The 8,408-nt window shown below is 39.5% G+C and overlaps 1 long non-coding RNA gene across 1 annotated transcript; it reads left to right on the top strand.

The window, feature by feature from the left end:
• Positions 1 to 861: 861 nt before the first annotated feature.
• On the top strand, positions 862 to 5,611 carry LOC118371863 (uncharacterized). The gene is made up of 3 exons (XR_004823096.1): positions 862 to 1,240; positions 2,924 to 3,063; positions 3,179 to 5,611. It is a non-coding gene; the product is annotated as an uncharacterized LOC118371863 (long non-coding RNA).
• The last annotated feature ends 2,797 nt before the right edge of the window (positions 5,612 to 8,408 follow it).

The following is an 8,408-nucleotide window of genomic DNA, read 5'->3' as shown; positions in this document are numbered from 1 at the left end:
CTTCCGTTTGGAGTCTGTAATGGTTTTCAAGCCCTGCCACATCCGACGAGCGTCAGAGCCGGTGTAGTACGATTCGATCTTAGTCTTGATTTGACACTTTTTTAAAATGTATTTATTTTTATTTTATTTTATTTTTATTAACCAGATTTTGAAAGTATGATGTTGACATGATCAGTCCAATCAAAGATACTGTACATATAACGTTATTTGAAGTCATTTTATCTGTGGCCAATGACCTTGAGCCTTCTTGGATGGGCACATCTAATGTAACTCTGTGGCAGCACCCAAGGGGCTAGAATTTTCTAACTCTACCCTTAGACTTGGCGGTGACGTAGTGTCCCCATGAGTGACAGAACACTGAGCCAATCACGGCACAACGCTCCGTATTTTCTGCTGACTTGCCCCACCACCACAGAATTCACTGAACTAGGCTGAAACACCTGCATTTTGGAGCTGCCTTGCTCAAGAAAACAAAAAAGAGACCATGTTTGTATGCAGCTTTATTACATCAAGGATTTTTACATTGTTTGCAAACCCTATATGTGACACGTATTAATGCCAAAATAACATGCAAAACAGGAAAGCCCTGAATGACAGGTCGCCACTGCAACTAGCCTACAGAAAACTCCTTCCATCAAAGATGAAAGGAAGGAATGAACTATTATTGCTTTCCTTTAAAACTAGTCAGAAAATGATAGCCATCAAAGAGCGAATGAAGGATGCAATTTATATTAGTATTCAACTGATATTCCAAACTTTCTTTTCATTGTTTCTCCATCAAGGAGTAGCAGTGTAGGCTGGGTCTAAAAGAGGGAGGGGTGGAGGGAGGTTAGGAAGGGGAGGAGACTGAGGTTCGAGAGAAATGAAAGTCAAACTATGACCCTTTCTCAATTGTATACTCCTCGAGTCATCTCTCCTGTCTCCTCGTCTCCTTCTCCAAACCCATATGAGGAGAAAGTCAGAAGGGAGAGACCTATAACTTACTCATCCAATGGGTTTTGAGAAGGAGACGGTGAGTGGGGAGAGAGGACGCGAGGAGTATGCAATTGAGCATCTCCTTATCACTAGGGTGCGGCAGGAGACGGGATGGGATAGACCGTAAACAACTTTTGTCAAATTGAAATGGAACGATTTGATCCCCAGTCATCTCTAGCCTACTCATCAGGGGAGTCTAACCAACAGTCCAACGAACCAGTTGCATTTGATCTACAATCTTTAAGTCAACTATGGTTTTAACAGCGTGAGTATACCTTCTTTCTGCTACTTGCTTGCTTCTTCTACTCTGAGTTGCAGTTTTCTACTAAAAGGTAACAGAAATGTGTAGCTTTATTGATGTAGCTTTATTCACAGTTAGGTCTTGCCTAGTAGTGAACAGTCAGATATGTAGCCAGAGTGGTATTTTTTTCAAAACTCTTAGTACAATAGTCTTAACTGATAACACTTGTGATGCCCCTTTCTGAAGTTCAGAACCTTTGATTGAGCATTCATTGGAGTTGAACACATCTTTCACCCCTGAATCATTCATGCAAAATCCAAGTTCCTCATGAAAAACCATGAAAACATTTTGTTTAGTCATCAATACATCAGATAATAAGGTGGTTGCTTACATTTATCCTATTTCACACATGTACAAGTGTGTTTTTATACACATGTGAATTTAGTTTTTTTTGCTTATACTCTTCAGAGAGTGCTGTAACAGCCAGAGATAAACCATTATTGATGCTGGACCTATTAGGGTCAAGTGCCTTGACAGATTTTTCACCTATTTGGCTTGGAGATTTGAACCAGCAACCTTTAAGTTACTGGCCCGATACTCTTAACCACTAAGCTACCAGTAAAAATATAATAGTGTAGCTTGGTTATGTACATTGTGCATTGTACACAATCATTTCAAATGTCCAATTTGCCTTGGCCTTTTGAAGCACACTGGCTGATGGAGAAGGATGCTGCAGTATTTACAGCCATATCCATATATGATTTGGTTTGACCTTTCAACCCAAATTGTTCTCAATTGATACATTTTTGATGTAAAAATAAATAATTTTACAGTGGCTAGGGAAGGTCTACATACTCCTTGCGCAGCCTTCACATTTTGCTGCCTGGAATTTGCAACCCATGGTTAGGTTTTCAGAAGACTATTTTTTCCTCTAACCTTTTACCTCTTTAACCGCCTACAAATGTCTGTACTGAATGAAATATGACCACTACCTTTTTAAAACCATGTCTATCTTTATTATTCCCCAAACACAATTCAACACAATCACACATCGCTTTTTTGTCTTTTAATAATTTTAAGCATCTTTTAACACAAGCTTAAACACCTAACAAACACGTTGTACTTTATTAAACACGTTAAACATATCCCAGCGCTAATGTCTTGAATTACACCTGGGAAAAAAACTATTCAATTTGCTCAACTTGCCATTGAGTCACAACCATTGGCTCAATTTACCTCAAAGGCAAACATTTTGAGTATATTAGCCCACACAGCTACAAGGATGCACTTTCATGCTAGGTTTAGGACCTCATATTTATGCTCATGGAGTCCCCAAATGATGTACAGAACAATCTTAAAATGATATACTTTAGTTTAGATACAAGCATCATGAAACCTCTAAGGCAATCAATTAATTTGTCTTTGTGAAAATCCGTTTTTTTGGACCTAATTTGCTTTCCACTGTTTCCAGAGACTTCTTCCTTCACAGACTCCATGAAACGATGACCTCTTCTTAAATATTTGGTCAAATTAATTCAATTTGTATATGATTTCCTAGAAACAAGTGTGGCTCAACTTACATCTTTCGCTCAACTTACCCCACTCTCCCCTACCACATGCTTGCAAAAATTGCACCAATGTGATTGAAAGAAATCTTTTCAACACTGTTTCATTTCAAGTTAAAGCACCTGTTCTCTTTCTCCCCAGGCACTGGTTAACGTTAGGTGTTGGTCAATATGCCTTTACAGTGGGAGCAGCAACAGTCTCCACGCCTGCTCTGTTGGGTCTGGGGGTAATAGCTGCTGTCACAGTTGGCTGCTATTACGTCTACAAAACTGGTCATGAGAGTAAGTCATCCGTCTTCTATTTTTGTGTACGTGTGATTATGGCAAAAATAGGGGTTGGACTCTCGCTCTCCATGGCTCTGCCCAGTCTGAAATAGTACTGCTTCTGTTGTTATAGAAGAAAAGGGTAACCAGAAGAAGGCATGATGTGACCCCGCCCCCGGCTAGAGGATTCAGACATCACAGCAGAACTCCACAAGATAATCACAGTTTGTGTGTTTCAAGGTGTTGTTGTATTGAGAACATGGAATTGCGTTAAAAATTAAATATGCAGTTGCATTTTCACATGTGATAATTATGATTCCTTTTACTAAATACAGCTACATTTCCCAAACAACTATTTAGGGCTGTAAACACAATGTCTACTTAGATACAAATAATGGAATTGAACATAAAAGAAGTATGGATTAATACATATAATTTAGTTTGATACATAAATAGGCAAGTCTTTTACTTATTCCTACAAATGATAAATGAAAAACATGAATTGAACAGCTTGAGTGTATGGAAGCACAAAATAAGGGTAATACATTATATCTGGTTCATTGACGTGAACTCAGCCTCTTCTAATTACATCACAATGTATTACCTGGTCAAACTAGAACTAGTGTCGTGTCTTTGGCATCATTCAACTGAAGACATATTTTTATCAAATAAATTCTCTGTAATTATTACGTGATTAAACTAACTAATCATGTAACTGTGATTAACTAGGTAGTCGGGGGAACCAAGGAAAATATTCAGATTACAAAGTTAGAATTTTCCTAATATAACTTGAAGATATTTTAATATCTGATCAATTAGTCTTCTAATGAATGAATTATTCTTTACCTCACATTAGTCTCATTCCAAACGTCGTAAATTGTTGATTATCTGCATGAACAGTCTTTACTATGAGTCACCCATACATCAATTGTCTTAAATCATTTATTTACTAACTAAATAATCACAGAAATGTATAAACAAACAAACAGATATAGTTACAAGGAAATGATAGCGGAGTTTCCCTAGTGGGATAAACCGGTATCGCGGATTGGTGGACAAAAGGGAAAAGGGGGTCGACCGAGATAAAAGACACTACAAAGTTGATTATCATAACAATTGAAATGCTAATCTTTTGCACATGAACGCTCACTCATTCGGGAATAATTGCAATCAATATATATATTTACGCTCAGTGTGTCGTCGTGATCTCTGTTGGAAAGTTTGTTACTTTTGGATTGGTTGTCCGCCCTCTCGCTCTCTGCGGTGGTTAGAATGGCTAGTTCAGAGTAACATTCAGCAATGTTGTTATAGAATAGATGTTTTGGCGGTTGTCAGTCAGATAAATTCCCATGGTGGGGGTTATATTCAGAAGGGCAGAAAAAGGCTGTCCCATGACACCAGATCAATGTCTGTACTCATGGGGAGGGCCAATGACTTAGTTCACTTTAAAGGGAATTGGGTTCCCTATCATTAAACAGTTTAAAATCACATTACATAAGTTCACAAATAGTTTCATCTTTACTCATTCATTTTACACAACAATTAGATGCAAGCCTCATAACTGAGACTCTCGTATAAACAGAGTTATGGTAATGTGGCTGTATTGTCTCTCATGAGTTTCACAAACATTAAACGAATTGGACCGGTCATAGCTGGATTCTTCCCCGACGGTGTACACCTTCTCCAAAACATGTACATTGTTCAGTCCTCAAGTTCTATGTTGTGGAAGAAATTCCTTTGTTCTCCCTATAAACACACACTCTCTCTCTATACTGTCTGGCCATGAGGAAGAATCTCCTCCAGGAACTTACGACCTGAGATAACAGCAGCCTGGGTGAAGGAGAGAGAGGGGGGGGGGGTGGTGCTCGCTGTACCCAAAGAGGGCAACGTCGTGACACTAGGGAGGAGCTACCCATCAGATTAGGTGTACGATTCACTTTGACTTTCACCTCTGCAGGCCGTCATTGTAAGTAAGAATTTGTTCTGAACTGACTTGCCTAGTTAAATATAGGTTAAATAAACACATTTAAATAGAACAGAGATAGAGGGCACCTGACCTGACACTGGACAAGAGAGCACCTGTATTCGAAACCTTTATAGACATATTCATTTAAAAGGAAATACTCAGGCAAGATGGTCCAAGCATTCTCAGTGTAGCTACTGTAAAATCCGGTTGGTTTCACGTAGAACCTTTTACACAGAGAGTTCTACATGGAACCCAAAAGAGTTCGACCTGGAACCAAAAAGGGTTCAGGAAAAGAAGAATTACATGAAATGTACTGTCTATCACTTATCTGATATTCTGAAATATGGTAAATGGCCATTGCAACAAAAACAAGGGAAAAAAAGTTCAACATTATCTGAAAGTAGACTGTTAGATAAAAACAGTTACTGAAAAAAAGACAATGCATTTCTCTAGTTTGCTATAGCTACTGTTATCTGAATTACCACTGTTCATATTTAATCGTTTTTTTCCCCTTTACCTGTGAAAGACCTTGGGACTAAATATATATCTTGTATGTTATTTGTTTCCATTTGGTAATTAAAACTTCTTGTTGATGCATAATTTGTTTAATTGAAAAATGTGTTGAACATAAATTGTGGTGTGTGCCTTTACGACAACGTGATCACAGGTAAATAATGTTTCTGCTTTTGTCCTCAGTTTGCTCTCAGTGATCTATTGTTAGTTTGTATATCCTCACATGACAGAGGTGGACAGAAACTACCAAACAAGCCTGAACAAAGAGAGTATGAGGAAGAAAAACCAAAACATGCACACAAACCATTTCCAGAACACATCTAATAAAGAGTGCAAAACATCCTCATACTTTCTTGACAGCTCCACCTAAGCAGACATATAGTTATCTTGTTGTTGCAGCAGATCAGGCATAACAGGAGTCATGACCTGAATGTTCACCATGTATAACTGCAAAGCTTGTGGCTGTTTAGAAGGAAAACATTTGAGTGATATCAATATCACAGGAGGTCGGTGTCACCTTAATTGGGGGGGGGGGGAGGCATGTGGTAATGGCTGGACCGGAATCAGTGGAATGGTATCAAACACATCAAACACATGGTTTCCACATGGTTTCCACATGGTTTCTACATGGTTTCCACATGGTTTCCACATGGTTTCCACATGGTTTCTACATGGTTTCCACATGGTTTCCACATGGTTTCCACATGGTTTCCACATGGTTTCTACATGGTTTCCACATGGTTTCCACATGGTTTCCACATGGTTTCCACATGGTTTCCACATGGTTTCCACATGGTTTCCACATGGTTTCCACATGGTTTCTACATGGTTTCCACATGGTTTCCACATGGTTTCCACATGGTTTCACATGGTTTCATGGTTTCTGGTTTCCACATGGTTTCCACATGGTTTCCACATGGTTTCCACATGGTTTCTACATGGTTTCCACATGGTTTCTACATGGTTTCCACATGGTTTCTACATGGTTTCCACATGGTTTCTACATGGTTTCCACATGGTTTCTACATGGTTTCTACATGGTTTCCACATGGTTTCCACATGGTTTCTACGTGTTTGATGCCATTCCATTTGCTCCGTTCCAGCCATGAGCCATCCTCTCCTCAGCAGCCTCCACTGATCAAGTTCCATTTATTTAAGATCATTTTAGTAACCAAAAGTGTTATATTTGATTTTGTTTATTTTAGATTCTTCAAAGTAGCCTTTTCCTTGATAGATTTGCACTCTTGGCATTCTCTCAACCAGCTTCACCAGTCTTAAAGGAGTTCCCACATATGCTGAGCACTTGTTGGCAGCTTTTCCTTCACTCTGCGGTGCAACTCATCCCAAACCATCTCAATTGGGTTGAGGTCAGGGGATTGTGAGGGCCAGGTCATCTGATGCAGCACTCCATCACTCTCCTTTGTCAAATAGCCCTTACATGCTGGTTAAGTGTGCCTTGACTTCAAACAAAAAAAAAATTGTGTCAACATCAAAGCACCCCCACACCTCCATGCTTCATTGTGGGAACTGCCCATGCGGAGATCATCCGTTCACCTATTCTGCGTCTCAAAAAGACATGGGGGTTGGAACCAAAAATGGCACATTTGGACTGATCAGACCAAAGGACAGATCTCCACCGTTCTGATGTCCATTGCTTGTGTTTCTTGGCCCAATCAAGTCTCTTCTTATTATTGGTGTCCTTTAGTAGTGGTTTCTTTGCAACAATTCGACCATCAAGGCCTGACTCAGTATCCTCTGAACAGTTGATGTGTCTGTTACCTTAACTCTGAAGCATTTATTAGGGCTGCAATCTGAGGTGCAGTTAACTCTAATGAACTTATCCTCTGCAGCAGAGGTAACTCTGTCTTCCTTTCCTGTGGCGGTCCTCATGAGAGGCAGTTTCATCATAGCACTTGATAGTTTTTGCAACTGCACAAGTTCTTAATTTTCCGGCTTGACTGACCATGTCTCAAAGGAATGATGGACTGTCATTTATTTGCTTATTTGAACTGTTCTTGCCAAAATATGGACTTTGGTCTTTTACCAAATAGGGCTCTCTTCTGTTTACCATCCATACCTTGTCACAACACAACTGATTGGCTCAAATGCATTAAGGAAATAAATTCCACAAATTAACTTTGAACAAGACACACCTGTTAATTTAAATGCATTCCAGGTGACTACCCCATGAAGCTGGTTGAGAGAATGCCAAGAGTGTGCAAAGCTGTCAAGGCAATGGGTGGCTATTTTGAAGAATATCATGTTTTTGGGTTACTACTTGATTCAATGTGCTATTTCATTGTTTTGATGTCTTCACTATTCTACAACATAGAAAAAGGTAAAAAAATAAAAACCCTTGAATGTTTAGGTGTCAACTTTTGACTGGTTCTATATTTTTCAGCTGTGATGTTTCACAAGTTCCTCCACTAAACTACTTCTCCCGCTGGTCAATTGACTATGGCTGCCCATCCGGCCAGGACCACAGCCCCCTCCACCCATTTTACCGCATGATGACATCCCCAAACACCAATTTGGCTTCCAATCCTCAGATTATGCCTCAGACTCAAGCCCCCAAACTAGCTCTGGACCTAGCTTCTCCCTGCACTTACAGCTCCCCAACAGGCCAGCATTCTCTACCAAACAAGCCTGAACAAAGAGACGAGAGTATGAGGAAGAAAAACCAAAACATTCCCAGAACATCTAATAAAGAGTGCAAAGCATCCTCATACTTTCTTGACAGCTCCACCTAAGCAAATTATATGAACTCAGCTGAAAAAGAAACGCCCTCTCACTGTCAACTGTGTTTATTTTCAGCAAACTTAACATGTGTACATATTTGTATGAACATAACAAGATTCAACAACTGAGACATAAACTGAACAGG

This window comes from Oncorhynchus keta, chromosome 20 (assembly GCF_023373465.1).
Source record: "Oncorhynchus keta strain PuntledgeMale-10-30-2019 chromosome 20, Oket_V2, whole genome shotgun sequence".
Lineage (NCBI taxonomy): Eukaryota > Metazoa > Chordata > Actinopteri > Salmoniformes > Salmonidae > Oncorhynchus > Oncorhynchus keta.
The sequence above is the reverse complement of the archived record's forward strand: the minus strand, read 5'-3'. Positions and strand labels throughout refer to the sequence as shown.